Below are 19,796 nucleotides of genomic sequence, written 5' to 3'. Positions count from 1 at the left end.
ATGATTCTGAAACACCTTTCTCATCAAGTAGTTCAACACACGTGACAGCAAGAGAAGAGCATTTTGTACACAATGGAAGAGGTCTTGTTGGAGTGTCATTCATATTCAGAATATCTGTTCCTACAGATGTATTCCGATGCAGTTTTGCTGCTTATAGCAGCATGCTGTAGCGGGAACATGATGTGAAAGCACCGCAGCCTACAGCGTGCGTATGCATCGCTGCCATCTCCTACAGAACTCAATGGGAAGCGGACGCATGCACACTCTAGCTCCCATTGAAGTCTATTCATAGCAGGAGCGTATGCATAGGATACTCCCCACTATACACCGCAGCACAGTGTAATAGGACACATCTGTATTTGCAGGTGCAGCAATAAGTTGGGAAATCGGAAGCTGCCTATAATATCACTGTCCACTACAGAGGTAGACGATATGCATTGGTGCCAATACTGTGACTAAGGGGCGTATTTATTAGAGATGTGCACTTGAAATTTTTCGGGTTTTGTGTTTTGGTTTTGGGTTCGGTTCCGCAGCCGTGTTTTGGGTTCGACCGCGTTTTGGCAAAACCTCACCGAAAATTTTTTGTCGGATTCGGGTGTGTTTTGGATTCGGGTGTTTTTTTCAAAAAACACTAAAAAACAGCTTAAATCATAGAATTTGGGGGTCATTTTGATCCCAAAATATTATTAACCTCAAAAACCATAATTTCCACTCATTTTCACTCTATTCTGTATACCTCACACCTCACAATATTATTTTTAGTCCTTAAATTTGCACCGAGGTCGCTGGATGACTAAGCTAAGCGACCCTAGTGGCCGACACAAACACCTGGCCCATCTAGGAGTGGCACTGCAGTGTCACGCAGGATGGCCCTTCCAAAAAACACTCCCCAAACAGCACATGACGCAAATAAAAATGAAAGAAAAAAGAGGTGCAAGATGGAATTGTCCTTGGGCCCTCCCACCCACCCTTATGTTGTATAAACAGGACATGCACACTTTAACCAACCCATCATTTCAGTGACAGGGTCTGCCACACGACTGTGACTGAAATGACGGGTTGGTTTGGACCCCCACCGAAAAAGAAGCAATTAATCTCTCCTTGCACAAACTGGCTCTACAGAGGCAAGATGTCCACCTCATCATCATCCTCCGATATATCACCGTGTACATCCCGCTCCTCACAGATTATCAATTCGTCCCCACTGGAATCCACCATCTCAGCTCCCTGTGTACTTTGTGGAGGCAATTGCTGCTGGTCAATGTCTCCACGGAGGAATTGATTATAATTCATTTTGATGAACATCATCTTCTCCACATTTTCTGGAAGTAACCTCGTACGCCGATTGCTGACAAGGTGAGCGGCGGCACTAAACACTCTTTCTGAGTACACACTTGTGGGAGGGCAACTTAGGTAGAATAAAGCCAGTTTGTGCAAGGGCCTCCAAATTGCCTCTTTTTCCTGCCAGTATAAGTACGGACTGTCTGACGTGCCTACTTGGATGCGGTCACTCATATAATCCTCCACCATTCTTTCAATGGGGAGAGAATCATATGCAGTGACAGTAGACGACATGTCCGTAATCGTTGTCAGGTCCTTCAGTCCGGACCAGATGTCAGCATCAGCAGTCGCTCCAGACTGCCCTGCATCACCGCCAGCGGGTGGGCTCGGAATTCCCCCAGTTGCTGGAGAATGTGAAGGAGGAGATGTTGACAGGTCGCGTTCCGCTTGACTTGACAATTTTGTCACCAGCAGGTCTTTGAATCCCAGCAGACTTGTGTCTGCCGGAAAGAGAGATCCAAGGTAGGTTTTAAATCTAGGATCGAGCACGGTGGCCAAAATGTAGTGCTCTGATTTCAACAGATTGACCACCCGTGAATCCTTGTTAAGCGAATTAAGGGCTCCATCCACAAGTCCCACATGCCTAGCGGAATCGCTCCCTTTTAGCTCCTCCTTCAATGCCTCCAGCTTCTTCTGCAAAAGCCTGATGAGGGGAATGACCTGACTCAGGCTGGCAGTGTCTGAACTGACTTCACGTGTGGCAAGTTCAAAAGGTTGCAGAACCTTGCACAACGTTGAAATCATTCTCCACTGCGCTTGAGACAGGTACATTCCACCTCCTATATCGTGCTCAATTGTATAGGCTTGAATGGCCTTTTGCTGCTCCTCCAACCTCTGAAGCATATATAGGGTTGAATTCCACCTCGTTACCACTTCTTGCTTCAGATGATGGCAGGGCAGGTTCAGGCGTTTTTGGTGGTGCTCCAGTCTTCTGTACGTGGTGCCTGTCCTCCGAAAGTGTCCCGCAATTCTTCTGGCCACCGACAGCATCTCTTGCACGCCCCTGTCGTTTTTTAAAAAATTCTGCACCACCAAATTCAAGGTATGTGCAAAACATGGGACGTGCTGGAATTTGCCCATATTTAATGCACACACAATATTGCTGGCGTTGTCCGATGCCACAAATCCACAGGAGAGTCCAATTGGTGTAAGCCATTCCGCGATGATCTTCCTCAGTTGCCGTAAGAGGTTTTCAGCTGTGTGCGTATTCTGGAAACCGGTGATACAAAGCGTAGCCTGCCTAGGAAAGAGTTAGCGTTTGCGAGATGCTGCTACTGGTGCCGCCGCTGCTGTTCTTGCGGCGGGAGTCCATACATCTTCCCAGTGGGCTGTCACAGTCATATAGTCCTGACCCTGCCCTACTCCACTTGTCCACATGTCCGTGGTTAAGTGGACATTGGGTACAACTGCATTTTTTAGGACACTGGTGAGTCTTTTTCTGACGTCCGTGTACATTCTCGGTATCGCCTGCCTAGAGAAGTGGAACCTAGATGGTATTTGGTAACGGGGGCACACTACCTCAAGAAATTGTCTAGTTCCCTGTAAACTAACGGCGGATACCGGACGCACGTCTAACACCAACATAGTTGTCAAGGCCTCAGTTATCCGCTTTGCAACAGGATGACTGCTGTGATATTTCATCTTCCTCGCAAAGGACTGTTGGACAGTCAATTGCTTGGTGGAAGTAGTAAAAGTGGGCTTACGACTTCCCCTCTGGGATGACCATCGACTCCCAGCAGCAACAACAGCAGCGCCAGCAGCAGTAGGCGTTACACACAAGGATGCATCGGAGGAATCCCAGGCAGGAGAGGACTCGTCAGAATTGCCAGTGACATGGCCTGCAGGACTATTGGCATTCCTGGGGAAGGAGGAAATTGACACTGAGGGAGTTGGTGGGGTGGTTTGCGTGAGCTTGGTTACAAGAGGAAGGGATTTACTGGTCAGTGTACTGCTTCCGCTGTCGCCCAAAGTTTTTGAACTTGTCACTGACTTATTATGAATGCGCTGCAGGTGACGTATAAGGGAGGATGTTCCGAGGTGGTTAACGTCCTTACCCCTACTTATTACAGCTTGACAAAGGCAACACACGGCTTGACAAATGTTGTCCGCATTTCTGTTGAAATACTTCCACACCGAAGAGCTGATTTTTTTGGTATTTTCACCAGGCATGTCAACGGCCCTATTCCTCCCACGGACAACAGGTGTCTCCCCGGGTGCCTGACTTAAACAAACCACCTCACCATCAGAATCCTCCTGGTCAATTTCCTCCCCAGCGCCAGCAACACCCATATCCTCCTCATCCTGGTGTACTTCAACACTGACATCTTCAATCTGACTATCAGGAACTGGACTGCGGGTGCTCCTTCCAGCACTTGCAGGGGGCGTGCAAATGGTGGAAGGCGCATGCTCTTTACGTCCAGTGTTGGGAAGGTCAGGCATCGCAAACGACACAATTGGACTCTCCTTGTGGATTTGGGATTTCGAAGAACGCACAGTTCTTTGCGGTGCTTTTGCCAGCTTGAGTCCTTTCATTTTTCTAGCGAGAGGCTGAGTGCTTCCATCCTCATGTGAAGCTGAACCACTAGCCATGAACATAGGCCAGGGCCTCAGCCGTTCCTTGCCACTCCGTGTGGTAAATGGCATATTGGCAAGTTTACGCTTCTCCTCCGACAATTTTATTTTAGATTTTGGAGTCCTTTTTTTACTGATATTTGGTGTTTTGGATTTTACATGCTCTGTACTATGACATTGGGCATCGGCCTTGGCAGACGACGTTGCTGGCATTTCATCGTCTCGGCCATGACTAGTGGCAGCAGCTTCAGCACGAGGTGGAAGTGGATCTTGATCTTTCCCTAATTTTGGAACCTCAACATTTTTGTTCTCCATATTTTAATAGGCACAACTAAAAGGCACCTCAGGTAAACAATGGAGATGGATGGATACTAGTATACTTATGGATGGACCAGCGACTGCCGACACAGAGGTAGCTACAGCCGTGGACTACCGTACTGTGTCTGCTGCTAATATAGACTGGATGATAATGAGATGAAATTAATATATATATATATATATATATAATATCACTAGTACTGCAGCCGGACAGGTATATATATTTATTATGTAATGACTGATGACGGACCTGCTGGACACTGTCAGCTCAGCAGCACCGCAGACTGCTACAGTAAGCTACTATAGTAGTATGTATCAAGAAGAAAGAAAAAGAAAAAAAAACACGGGTAGGTGGTATACAATTATGGATGGACCAGCGACTGCCGACACAGAGGTAGCTACAGCCGTGGACTACCGTACTGTGTCTGCTGCTAATATAGACTGGATGATAATGAGATGAAATTAATATATATATATATATATATATATATATATATATATATATATAATATCACTAGTACTGCAGCCGGACAGGTATATATATTTATTATGTAATGACTGATGACGGACCTGCTTGACACTGTCAGCTCAGCAGCACCGCAGACTGCTACAGTAAGCTACTATAGTAGTATGTATCAAGAAGAAAGAAAAAAAAAAACACGGGTAGGTGGTATACAATTATGGATGGACCAGCGACTGCCGACACAGAGGTAGCTACAGCCGTGGACTACCGTACTGTGTCTGCTGCTAATATAGACTGGATGATAATGAGATGAAATTAATATATATATATATATAATATCACTAGTACTGCAGCCGGACAGGTATATATATTTATTATGTAATGACTGATGACGGACCTGCTGGACACTGTCAGCTCATCAGCACCGCAGACTGCTACAGTAAGCTACTATAGTAGTATGTATCAAGAAGAAAGAAAAAAAAACCACGGGTAGGTGGTATACAATTATGGATGGACCAGCGACTGCCGACACAGAGGTAGCTACAGCCGTGGACTACCGTACTGTGTCTGCTGCTAATATAGACTGGATGATAATGAGATGAAATTAATATATATATATATATATATATATATAATATCACTAGTACTGCAGCCGGACAGGTATATATATTTATTATGTAATGACTGATGACGGACCTGCTGGACACTGTCAGCTCAGCAGCACCGCAGACTGCTACAGTAAGCTACTATAGTAGTATGTATCAAGAAGAAAGAAAAAAAAAAAACACGGGTAGGTGGTATACAATTATGGATGGACCAGCGACTGCCGACACAGAGGTAGCTACAGCCGTGGACTACCGTACTGTGTCTGCTGCTAATATAGACTGGATGATAATGAGATGAAATTAATATATATATATATAATATCACTAGTACTGCAGCCGGACAGGTATATATATTTATTATGTAATGACTGATGACGGACCTGCTGGACACTGTCAGCTCAGCAGCACCGCAGACTGCTACAGTAAGCTACTATAGTAGTATGTATCAAGAAGAAAGAAAGAAAAAAAACACGGGTAGGTGGTATACAATTATATATATATTATATACAATTATATATATATATATATATATATATATATATATATATATATATATTAAACTGGTGGTGATTAATTAAACTGGTGGTCAGGTCACTGGTCACACTATCAGCAACTTTCAAGTAGTACTCCTAAGCAGACAATCACAATATATACTGGTGGTCAGTGTGGTCACAATGGCAGTGTGGCACTCTGGCAGCAAAAGTGTGCACTGTACGTTAAAATATGTACTCCTGCTCTCAGACTCTAACTGCTCCCCACTGTCTCCCCCACAAGTCAGATATACAGTCACACTATCACTTCAGCAAGTAGTAGTACTCCTCCTAATGCTCCCCAAAATTACTAAAGTAAATACTGTGTCTCTCTCTACTCTAGTCTCACTCTCTTCTCTATAAACGGAGAGGACGCCAGCCACGTCCTCTCCCTATCAATCTCAATGCACGTGTGAAAATGGCGGCAACGCGCGGCTCCTTATATAGAATCCGAGTCTCGCGATAGAATCTGAGCCTCGCGAGAATCCGACAGCGGGATGATGACGTTCGGGCGCGCTCGGGTTAACCGAGCAAGGCGGGAAGATCCGAGTCGCTCGGACCCGTGTAAAAAAACATGAAGTTCGGGCGGGTTCGGATTCCGAGGAACCGAACCCGCTCATCTCTACACTGTACGTTAAAATATGTACTCCTGCTCTCAGACTCTAACTGCTCCCCACTGTCTCCCCCACAAGTCAGATATACAGTCACACTATCACTTCAGCAAGTAGTAGTACTCCTCCTAATGCTCCCCAAAATTACTAAAGTAAATACTGTGTCTCTCTCTACTCTAATAAATAGTATTCACCAGCGCTAGGTTTTAAAATTAAAATAATAATAGTACTATAATTTAAAAATAATTTCAGGACGGTAGGTTATGCTGAAAAAAGTATACAATGAATTTATTAAAAATGATAACATAAAATCACAGATGCCTATATAGCGTAATTAGGAATTAAATGATCATGTGAAATGGCACATCCACATATTTCCTCAACATATGTTAATTCATACCCCGGCTAGGACTTCCACTGGAATTATGTCCATGAACTTGTTGTTGGAGAGTTGATGAAAGCAATGGAGTGAAGAAAGTCCCTTTTAAGCATGCAGATGCAAGCGTTTTATGCAGACAGGGAAGACTCCAATTTTCTCCACAGATGGAACTGTCCAGGGAAATGCTGTCCAATTGGTGCCGTGTGGGTGATGATGACAAAATCCAGCAGTGTTGAGGATGATTTTGAGGATGTGTCCTGCAATCTCTAACTCGACGCGTTTCGCTGGTGTTGACACCCAGCTTCCTCAGGAGTGAATGTTAGAATGCTGTCCTAGGGCTCCTTATAAACCCTGAGCAATTTAATGTAATCATAGACACCTGGAAGGCAATTTGTTCAGCAAAAACCTAACCGTCCAAAAATGTAAAAGTAACACACAATTTATATTGCAGTTGGTCCCACATATATATAGGGCAATTTATATCTAAAAACGAGTAGTAGAAAGTATTTAAAAAGTACCTTTTAATTACAATGTAAATATCCTCAAGTCCGGTCATGTGACTACATTTGTCACATGATCTGTTTGCTGTGAATGATTGGTCGCTACTCGTCAGATGACTAGTCTGACTCAACGACGTCATTGATCTCTGTTGGTACGCATGCGCCAGTCACGCGCACTCCCGCACCCACCGTGAACGTCCGCTGGCCCCCACCATGCCGCGCGGCGCGCGACACCGAAACACGTGATCAGTCACGTGACCGGAGCCCGAGCGTTGCACCATGGCAACGGGCCGCACGGAACAAAGTGAGCACGGACCAACGCGGCCCGCGCACGCGCACCAACCCGACTAGACCACAATCTTATTTAACAAATAGATAAAGCAAAAAATAGTCAATGTAGTAATAGATCTACCATTCTGAAACATAGCTCTATAGTAATCATTGTAACTTAGAGCACAAGTTCTCAATGTATTTATAATAATCAATATTTTTAGAGACATGCAATAAGGTTTATAAATCATTTACTAGTAAGGTAACAATAGTATTTAAGGTTATTGATACAATGTATTGATCACTATAATAGTGGTCAACTTCCCATTATAGCAAGTCACACAGGAGAATCCCACAGTGAAATCAATAGGGGGACAGTTCTATCCATATCAAGTAATCTTTCTAAGGCAGAAAACATAAGGTCTGTCATGATATATAGGGATTATTATTTGGATAATGACACAATATATAAGGAGAAAAACAGGAAGTAAAAGGGGCGGGGGTTTATATATTTTAAGGTTTATATTACAGAATTAAGTTCTATTGTCTCATTAAGTCCATCAGGGTGTAAAGAGTTACACTTCAACATCCAATAAACCTCCCTATTGCATAATTTTCTAAACCGATCCCCCCCTCTAGCTGTGGGTGCGATATATTCTAGGCATACAATGGAAAGACTGCTGGGGTTATTGGAGTGCACATCATTGAAATGTCGAGAGACACTATGTGTGGTGCAGTTCTTCAAGATATTACGACGGTGTTCCATAAACCTTGTGTGAAGTGATCTTGTAGTTCTTCCTACATAGCATAGGTTACATCCACATTTAAGAAGGTAAATTACAAATTTTGAGTCACAATTCGTAAAAGATGGTAGTATGTATTCTTCATTATTGGATGGTAATTGTACGGATGTTATTTTTCTTGGCATATAGGAACACATAGTACATCTTGTTTTACCACATCTGTAAAAACCAGGTGGTCTTTGTATAAGCCAACTTGGATTGGCGATTTTATTACTTATTTTATTCGTTCTTAGATGGCTCGGTGCTAAAATAGTTTTCCTGTCACACCCACCTTTTATTTTCTTCCAAAAATTCATAAATCACTCACATCACCACCCGGGCGGCCTATAATTTCTGGCATTGATTCACTCACCTCTAACCTATCATACTATATTGATTATTTTCTTCAGCCACGAGTTTCCACACTGAGGTCGCATCTGAGGGATACAACGGATTTCCTTAACAAAATTCAAAATATATCTTGGAAATCAAGTTATGCATTTTTGACCCTTGATGTCCAAGCGCTTTATACACATATTCCTCACCTTAAAGGTATTAATTCCATACGTAAACGTCTTTCCTTGGATGGAGACCTCAGTGTGGAACACAGTGAATTTTTACTGGACTGTATTTCTTTCATCCTTCATCATAATTATTTTCTTTTTCTTGATGTATATTATTTACAGACAATGGGAACGGCCATGGGGACCAGGTTCGCTCCCAGTTATGCTAACCTATACATGGGTGACTTTGAAGATCACCATGTGTGGGGCGGCATCTGGGATGCGAACCTGGTTTTCTATGGCCGTTATATAGATGACCTTTTTATTATTTGGGATGGGGACCTTTCTTCAGCATCTTCTTTTGTATCTTCCCTTAACTCTAATCACCACAATCTATCCTTCACTTTCACATATAGTCAGGAAAGTGTTGACTTCTTGGATGTGACCATTAGAGCTGCAAATGATAAGATAATTACTTCTAATTACACCAAACCGGTGAATACTGATTCATATCTGCACTTCAATAGTGCACATTATGCTCCCTGGAAACAGAATATTCCAAAGGGCCAATTAATGAGGTTGAGACGTAATTGTACAGAAATAGAAACTTTCTACGCACAAGCCAACATGATGATTGAATCATTTAGAACAAGGGAATATCCTGAAACCATTCTAGCACAAGCCCTAAAAGAAGTCTCTAGTATGGATAGAAATAACCTTCTGAATAAGCAGAAGGGCCATAAATCTACTCAAGACCCTCTAAAACAAAACGAAATAGAAGATAGACAGTGTGCTTTTATCAGCAAATATAATAGATGCTCGGGACAAATTAAAGCTATTATTACTCGTAATTACAAAGTGCTTAGACAGGATAATATCCTTGGAAAATTATTACCGAGTAACGCAGAGTGATTTATAAGAAAAACAAAACACTAAAAACTATTTTAGCACCGAGCCATCTAAGAACGAATAAAATAAGTAATAAAATCGCCAATCCAAGTTGGCTTATACAAAGACCACCTGGTTTTTACAGATGTGGTAAAACAAGATGTACTATGTGTTCCTATATGCCAAGAAAAATAACATCCGTACAATTACCATCCAATAATGAAGAATACATACTACCATCTTTTACGAATTGTGACTCAAAATTTGTAATTTACCTTCTTAAATGTGGATGTAACCTATGCTATGTAGGAAGAACTACAAGATCACTTCACACAAGGTTTATGGAACACCGTCGTAATATCTTGAAGAACTGCACCACACATAGTGTCTCTCGACATTTCAATGATGTGCACTCCAATAACCCCAGCAGTCTTTCCATTGTATGCCTAGAATATATCGCACCCACAGCTAGAGGGGGGGATCGGTTTAGAAAATTATGCAATAGGGAGGTTTATTGGATGTTGAAGTGTAACTCTTTACACCCTGATGGACTTAATGAGACAATAGAACTTAATTCTGTAATATAAACCTTAAAATATATAAACCCCCGCCCCTTTTACTTCCTGTTTTTCTCCTTATATATTGTGTCATTATCCAAATAATAATCCCTATATATCATGACAGACCTTATGTTTTCTGCCTTAGAAAGATTACTTGATATGGATAGAACTGTCCCCCTATTGATTTCACTGTGGGATTCTCCTGTGTGACTTGCTATAATGGGAAGTTGACCACTATTATAGTGATCAATACATTGTATCAATAACCTTAAATACTATTGTTACCTTACTAGTAAATGATTTATAAACCTTATTGCATGTCTCTAAAAATATTGATTATTATAAATACGTTGAGAACTTGTGCTCTAAGTTGCAATGATTACTATAGAGCTATGTTTCAGAATGGTAGATCTATTACTACATTGACTATTTTTTGCTTTATCTATTTGTTAAATAAGATTGTGGTCTAGTCGGGTTGGTGCGCGTGCGCGGGCCGCGTTGGTCCGTGCTCACTTTGTTCCGTGCGGCCCGTTGCCATGGTGCAACGCTCGGGCTCCGGTCACGTGACTGATCACGTGTTTCGGTGTCGCGCGCCGCGCGGCATGGTGGGGGCCAGCGGACGTTCACGGTGGGTGCGGGAGTGCGCGTGACTGGCGCATGCGCACCACCAGAGATCAATGACGTCGTTGAGTCAGACTAGTCATCTGACGAGTAGCGACCAATCATTCACAGCAAACAGATCATGTGACAAATGTAGTCACATGACCGGACTTGAGGATATTTACATTGTAATTAAAAGGTACTTTTTAAATACTTTCTACTACTCGTTTTTAGATATAAATTGCCCTATATATATGTGGGACCAATTGCAATATAAATTGTGTGTTACTTTTACATTTTTGGACGGTTAGGTTTTTGCTGAACAAATTGCCTTCCAGGTGTCTATGATTACATTAAATTGCTCAGGGTTTATAAGGAGCCCTAGGACAGCATTCTAACATTCACTCCTGAGGAAGCTGGGTGTCAACACCAGCGAAACGCATCGAGTTAGAGATTGCAGGACACATCCTCAAAATCATCCTCAACACTGCTGGATTTTGTCATCATCACCCACACGGCACCAATTGGACAGCATTTCCCTGGACAGTTCCATCTGTGGAGAAAATTGGAGTCTTCCCTGTCTGCATAAAACGCTTGCATCTGCATGCTTAAAAGGGACTTTCTTCACTCCATTGCTTTCATCAACTCTCCAACAACAAGTTCATGGACATAATTCCAGTGGAAGTCCTAGCCGGGGTATGAATTAACATATGTTGAGGAAATATGTGGATGTGCCATTTCACATGATCATTTAATTCCTAATTACGCTATATAGGCATCTGTGATTTTATGTTATCATTTTTAATAAATTCATTGTATACTTTTTTCAGCATAACCTACCGTCCTGAAATTATTTTTAAATTATAGTACTATTATTATTTTAATTTTAAAACCTAGCGCTGGTGAATACTATTTATTATTGCCTCTATATTTCTTTGGGGAATTACCACCCCCTACACCAGCAGCTTCTTGACAGCGCACTCTATCTCTTTTTCTCTCTCTACTCTAGTCTCACTCTCTTCTCTATAAACGGAGAGGACGCCAGCCAGGTCCTCTCCCTATCAATCTCAATGCACGTGTGAAAATGGCGGCGACGCGCGGCTCCTTATATAGAATCCGAGTCTCGCGATAGAATCCGAGCCTCGCAAGAATCCGACAGCGGGATGATGACGTTCGGGCGCGCTCGGGTTAACCGAGCAAGGCGGGAAGATCCGAGTCGCTCGGACCCGTGTAAAAAAACATGAAGTTCGGGCGGGTTCGGATTCCAAGGAACCGAACCCGCTCATCTCTAGTATTTATCACTATCCACATCTGAGGGTGCTGTAGTGATGGGTGGTGAGGTGAGGCAGGTGAGACAGAGCCTTTCCTGTTATACTAACATATAAGCCTGAGTTTTGACAATATAATGTATATGAAAAATAAAAAGAACGTATTAGAAATATCTTCTTTGTATCATTCTAATCATTTTTATAGTCAAAACTCTGAAGTAAAAAGTCTATGATAGGTGAGACAGTGCCTCCCCTGCCTATCTTTTCTGCACATCTCTGATCAAAACTCACCACATTTCCTGCAGTATATACTGCTGCATGTTTGTATAATGCCCACATGCACCCTTGGCTCATATATTGTGTCTAAATCTGTCTCTGGTACTAGCCAGTGCCTCGTGAGCCATTTACCTCACCGCACTTCCCTGGGATGCGGATGTGTTGTGATAATATCGGGCAAACCCGAAATGCGATAATTGAGTGCATGGATGTATCAATTATCGTATGCAGGGACAGAGCTTGCGAGAAAGCTCTGTCCCTGCGTATGCCCTCCACAGGATTGTCAGGGTATGTAAAAAAAAAACCCTGATGTCCTGCTGCGCATGCATCACCATCCATCACTAACTCTGCCGTCGGATTCCCCCTTCCCCATCACAACTACTCCCGTGTTGTGCTGAGTCCCCCCAACCAGTAATTATACTTACCCTGCATGGGTAATTACAAGCTATTGAGTTTTCATTACTTTTTTAATGTGATAATTACCATTTGTTTGTTGTCTATGAATACATTTTTATTATTATTATTATTACATTAATTATTTTTTTTTTAGCTAATCGTTTATGTGCCCAAATGAGCGGATTCGGTGTTACTCGGTTTTACTCGGTTCTCAAAACCGAATCTTATTGACTCACTGATGTCACGTGTTTTGGATAGCCAATAAGATTCGGTTTTGAGAACCGAGTAAAACCGAGTAAAACCGAATCCGCTCATCACTAGTGATTAGATTCATCTTCTGTTTTAGTTCTTGTATTAGGTAACACAGTATTACCCAATATGGTTTTGCCCAATTGCTTACTCTTTGGTTTGTTAACAAACCTGAATAATGCCCATAATATTTGGTCACCAGGAAGCAAATAAAATGTTCTATTTGGATTTAAAGACAATCTGGGTTTGTTTTGCACTTTCCGCTATTTTTTAGGGTAAATGGGGATTCGCCCCATTCAATAGCAGGGCCGTGTTGTTGCCTAGGCGATAAATTCAGCAGGAGCGAAAAACGTGGATCGGCGAATCCACGTGTTTTTGCACCTGCGAAAATGCAGGCCATTTTTGCAGTTTTTGAGGCATTTTCACCAATGCCTTTTCGCTAGAAGTAAGTAAGTGAAAAGGCATCAGCGAAAATGCCTTAAAACAGGCAAAAACAACCTGCAATTGAATACACAGGGGGGTGAATTCGATAGCTCTGAGATAATTGAATACCCCCCATTCTGTTTTAGCACTGATGACATACAGAACTTCCTTATTTGATAAAACTTACCTATCTTTCTACTCATAAAGACAGGATAAACAGGAGCATGACCTCCTGCTGTGTTTTCAAACTGAAGGTACTGTATTCATACCTTCCCTCTTTCATAGTTTGCAACAATCTGCACTCTTCCAATGTTTGCAATAATTCGCACTCACATCCAGATAGATACATCTGTGAGGTGCTCCACAAAGTTAACATATAGCATGTTCCATATATATATATCCAATCAGTTCAATCTGACCAATAGAGGGCACTCACCAATCACAAGAAAAGTTTAATGTAAATTTACTAAGCCATCTGCATCCGGTAAAAGGTTGACGTTTCAATCCCAAATGAGGTCTTTGTCAAGACAAGTAACAGGGACATCTTCCCAGCATGAAGACAAGAGCTGTCTTCATGCTGGGAGGATGTCCCTGTTACCTGTCTTGACAAAGACCCCATTTGGGGTCAAAACGTTGACTTTTTACCGGACGCAGATGGCTTAGTAAATTTACATTGAACTTTTGTGATTGGTGAGTGCCCTCTATTGGTCAGATTGACATGATTGGGTGTGCATATATATATATATATATATATAATTTAATCATACTTTGCACAATATATAATAACATAGCTATATACCCATTCAGCATGCACTGAAATTTCACCTTTATTTTGTTGCAGAATGAGAAATGTAACCAGAGGCGTTCCTCAGCACTGTGCAGTATAAGGTTCCCATGTATGCTCTGTAGGCAAACACTGGTAAACAGGGGGCGTATTCTTGTGTGAACAGGGCGTGGTCGAGTGGCCCAACCCCCCTTTTCATCACTGCATGGGTTGGGAGATGCTGGGCTAGCCCTTTAGACTGCAGAGTCTGCAGTCTCAAGGGCTCCTACACTATTACAGGAGCCTGTGACTATGAAGGAGGTGGATCTTTGGTGTCACCCCTCGAAAACGCCACTGAATGTAACTGTTTCCATGCAATGGTGGTCATCTTAGTCATGTTGCTTGGGTCCCCGGTCACAATTGCATTAACCAAATTTAAAGATGTCTTGGCATTTAAATGTATGTGGTTTTGTTCTCTTTGGGGTTGATGTAGAATTTACAATGCATCATTATCATAATAATTAGCCTGAATTCACATTATACATGCCCAGATAATGTGTGCTTACATTTGCAAGAATTCTGATCAAACTTAGGACTGGAGAATTGGAATGGGTGTGAAACTACATTTTCACATAGAGAAACCTGTTCTTATTTTCATAAAGTTCAAAAAGGACAGGTTTATGCAAATCCGGGCCATGTGCACCAACACATAAGCTTATATAGTGTATGCTGTTTAAGAGGTATATCTTTTGCACATTCTGTATTATAGGACAGGTGCAAATGCATGCTTTTCCTGATGACTAGTAGTAAACCTAAGAAAAGATCCCCATTACACTGCAAAAGGACAGCAAAAGACTTACATACTACATAATAATAGAATTGCAGAGATATCATAAATTCATCTGCAAACATATGGTAAGCCACCAGCCATGCCAAGGCATCTCTCCTTTAGTGGTACTACACTATAGTATATGATAATAGAACCTACTGTATATCAAGTAGAGATGAGCGCCGGAAATTTTTCGGGTTTTGTGTTTTGGTTTTGGGTTCGGTTCCGCGGCCGTGTTTTGGGTTCGACCGCGTTTTGGCAAAACCTCACCGAATTTTTTTTGTCGGATTCGGGTGTGTTTTGAAATCGGGTGTTTTTTTCAAAAAAACCTAAAAAACAGCTTAAATCATAGAATTTGGGGGTCATTTTGATCCCAAAGTATTATTAACCTCAAAAACCATATTTTCCACTCATTTTCAGTCTATTCTGAATACCTCACACCTCACAATATTATTTTTAGTCCTAAAATTTGCACCGAGGTCGCTGTGTGAGTAAGATAAGCGACCCTAGTGGCCGACACAAACACCGGGCCCATCTAGGAGTGGCACTGCAGTGTCACGCAGGATGTCCCTTCCAAAAAACCCTCCCCAAACAGCACATGACGCAAAGAAAAAAAGAGGCACAATGAGGTAGCTGTGTGAGTAAGATAAGCGACCCTAGTGGCCGACACAAACACCGGGCCCATCTAGGAGTGGCACTGCAGTGTCACGCAGGATGTCCCTTCCAAAAAACCCTCCCCAAACAGCACATGACGCAAAGAAAAAAAGAGGCGCAATGAGGTAGCTGACTGTGTGAGTAAGATAAGCGACCCTAGTGGCCGTCACAAACACCGGGCCCATCTAGGAGTGGCACTGCAGTGTCACGCAGGATGTCCCTTCCAAAAAACCCTCCCCAAACAGCACATGACGCAAAGAAAAAAAGAGGCGCAATGAGGTAGCTGTGTGAGTAAGATAAGCGACCCTAGTGGCCGACACAAACACCGGGCCCATCTAGGAGTGGCACTGCAGTGTCACGCAGGATGTCCCTTCCAAAAAACCCTCCCCAAACAGCACATGACGCAAAGAAAAAAAGAGGCGCAATGAGGTAGCTGACTGTGTGAGTAAGATAAGCGACCCTAGTGGCCGACACAAACACCGGGCCCATCTAGGAGTGGCACTGCAGTGTCACGCAGGATGTCCCTTCCAAAAAACCCTCCCCAAACAGCACATGACGCAAAGAAAAAAAGAGGCGCAATGAGGTAGCTGACTGTGTGAGTAAGATAAGCGACCCTAGTGGCCGACACAAACACCGGGCCCATCTAGGAGTGGCACTGCAGTGTCACGCAGGATGTCCCTTCCAAAAAACCCTCCCCAAACAGCACATGACGCAAAGAAAAAAAGAGGCGCAATGAGGTAGCTGACTGTGTGAGTAAGATAAGCGACCCTAGTGGCCGACACAAACACCGGGCCCATCTAGGAGTGGCACTGCAGTGTCACGCAGGATGGCCCTTCCAAAAAACCCTCCCCAAACAGCACATGACGCAAAGAAAAAAAGAGGCGCAATGAGGTAGCTGACTGTGTGAGTAAGATAAGCGACCCTAGTGGCCGACACAAACACCGGGCCCATCTAGGAGTGGCACTGCAGTGTCACGCAGGATGTCCCTTCCAAAAAACCCTCCCCAAACAGCACATGACGCAAATAAAAAAAGAGGCGCAATGAGGTAGCTGACTGTGTGAGTAAGATAAGCGACCCTAGTGGCCGACACAAACACCGGGCCCATCTAGGAGTGGCACTGCAGTGTCACGCAGGATGGCCCTTCCAAAAAACCCTCCCCAAACAGCACATGACGCAAAGAAAAATAAAAGAAAAAAGAGGTGCAAGATGGAATTGTCCTTGGGCCCTCCCACCCACCCTTATGTTGTATAAACAAAACAGGACATGCACACTTTAACCAACCCATCATTTCAGTGACAGGGTCTGCCACACGACTGTGACTGATATGACGGGTTGGTTTGGACCCCCCCCAAAAAAGAAGCAATTAATCTCTCCTTGCACAAACTGGCTCTACAGAGGCAAGATGTCCACCTCATCATCATCCTCCGATATATCACCGTGTACATCCCCCTCCTCACAGATTATCAATTCGTCCCCACTGGAATCCACCATCTCAGCTCCCTGTGTACTTTGTGGAGGCAATTGCTGCTGGTCAATGTCTCCGCGGAGGAATTGATTATAATTCATTTTAATGAACATCATCTTCTCCACATTTTCTGGATGTAACCTCGTACGCCGATTGCTGACAAGGTGAGCGGCGGCACTAAACACTCTTTCGGAGTACACACTTGTGGGAGGGCAACTTAGGTAGAATAAAGCCAGTTTGTGCAAGGGCCTCCAAATTGCCTCTTTTTCCTGCCAGTATAAGTACGGACTGTGTGACGTGCCTACTTGGATGCGGTCACTCATATAATCCTCCACCATTCTTTCAATGGGGAGAGAATCATATGCAGTGCCAGTAGACGACATGTCCGTATCCGTAATCGTTGTCAGGTCCTTCAGTCCGGACCAGATGTCAGCATCAGCAGTCGCTCCAGACTGCCCTGCATCACCGCCAGCGGGTGGGCTCGGAATTCTGAGCCTTTTCCTCGCACCCCCAGTTGCGGGAGAATGTGAAGGAGGAGATGTTGACAGGTCGCGTTCCGCTTGACTTGACAATTTTCTCACCAGCAGGTCTTTCAACCCCAGCAGACTTGTGTCTGCCGGAAAGAGAGATCCAAGGTAGGCTTTAAATCTAGGATCGAGCACGGTGGCCAAAATGTAGTTCTCTGATTTCAACAGATTGACCACCCGTGAATCCTTGTTAAGCGAATTAAGGGCTCCATCCACAAGTCCCACATGCCTAGCGGAATCGCTCCGTGTTAGCTCCTTTTTCAATGTCTCCAGCTTCTTCTGCAAAAGCCTGATGAGGGGAATGACCTGACTCAGGCTGGCAGTGTCTGAACTGACTTCACGTGTGGCAAGTTCAAAGGGCATCAGAACCTTGCACAACGTTGAAATCATTCTCCACTGCGCTTGAGACAGGTGCATTCCACCTCCTATAACGTGCTCAATTGTATAGGCTTGAATGGCCTTTTGCTGCTTCTCCAACCTCTGAAGCATATAGAGGGTTGAATTCCACCTCGTTACCACTTCTTGCTTCAGATGATGGCAGGACAGGTTCAGTAGTTTTTGGTGGTGCTCCAGTCTTCTGTACGTGGTGCCGGTACGCTGAAAGTGTCCCGCAATTCTTCTGGCCACCGACAGCATCTCTTGCACACTCCTGTCGTTTTTTAAAAAATTCTGCACCACCAAATTCAAGGTATGTGCAAAACATGGGACGTGCTGGAATTTGCCCATATTTAATGCACACACAATATTGCTGGCGTTGTCCGATGCCACAAATCCACAGGAGAGTCCAATTGGGGTAAGCCATTCCGCGATGATCTTCCTCAGTTGCCGTAAGAGGTTTTCAGCTGTGTGCGTATTCTGGAAACCGGTGATACAAAGCGTAGCCTGCCTAGGAAAGAGTTGGCGTTTGCGAGATGCTGCTACTGGTGCCGCCGCTGCTGTTCTTGCGGCGGGAGTCCATACATCTACCCAGTGGGCTGTCACAGTCATATAGTACTGACCCTGCCCTGCTCCACTTGTCCACATGTCCGTGGTTAAGTGGACATTGGGTACAACTGCATTTTTTAGGACACTGGTGAGTCTTTTTCTGACGTCCGTGTACATTCTCGGTATCGCCTGCCTAGAGAAGTGGAACCTAGATGGTATTTGGTAACGGGGGCACACTGCCTCAATAAATTGTCTAGTTCCCTGTGAACTAACGGCGGATACCGGACGCACATCTAACACCAACATAGTTGTCAAGGCCTCAGTTATCCGCTTTGCAGCAGGATGACTGCTGTGATATTTCATCTTCCTCGCAAAGGACTGTTGAACATTCAATTGCTTACTGGAAGTAGTACAAGTGGGCTTACGACTTCCCCTCTGGGATGACCATCGACTCTCAGCAGCAACAACAGCAGCGCCAGCAGCAGTAGGCGTTACACGCAAGGATGCATCGGAGGAATCCCAGGCAGGAGAGGAATCATCAGAATTGCCAGTGACATGGCCTGCAGGACTATTGGCATTCCTGGGGAAGGAGGAAATTGACACTGAGGGAGTTGGTGGGGTGGTTTGCGTGAGCTTGGTTACAAGAGGAAGGGATTTACTGGTCAGTGGACTGCTTCCGCTGTCGGCCAAAGTTTTTGAACTTGTCACTGACTTATTATGAATGCGCTGCAGGTGACGTATAAGGGAGGATGTTCCGAGGTGGTTAACGTCCTTACCCCTACTTATTACAGCTTGACAAAGGGAACACACGGCTTGACAAATGTTGTCCGCATTTCTGGTGAAATACTTCCACACCGAAGAGCTGATTTTTTTGGTATTTTCACCAGGCATGTCAATGGCCATATTCCTCCCACGGACAACAGGTGTCTCCCCGGGTGCCTGACTTAAACAAACCACCTCACCATCAGAATCCTCCTGGTCAATTTCCTCCCCAGCGCCAGCAACACCCATATCCTCCTCATCCTGGTGTACTTCAACACTGACATCTTCAATCTGACTATCAGGAACTGGACTGCGGGTGCTCCATCCAGCACTTGCAGG

Source organism: Pseudophryne corroboree, chromosome 8 (genome assembly GCF_028390025.1).
Source record: "Pseudophryne corroboree isolate aPseCor3 chromosome 8, aPseCor3.hap2, whole genome shotgun sequence".
Taxonomy (NCBI): Eukaryota; Metazoa; Chordata; class Amphibia; order Anura; family Myobatrachidae; genus Pseudophryne; species Pseudophryne corroboree.
This window is presented reverse-complemented; position numbering follows the sequence as displayed.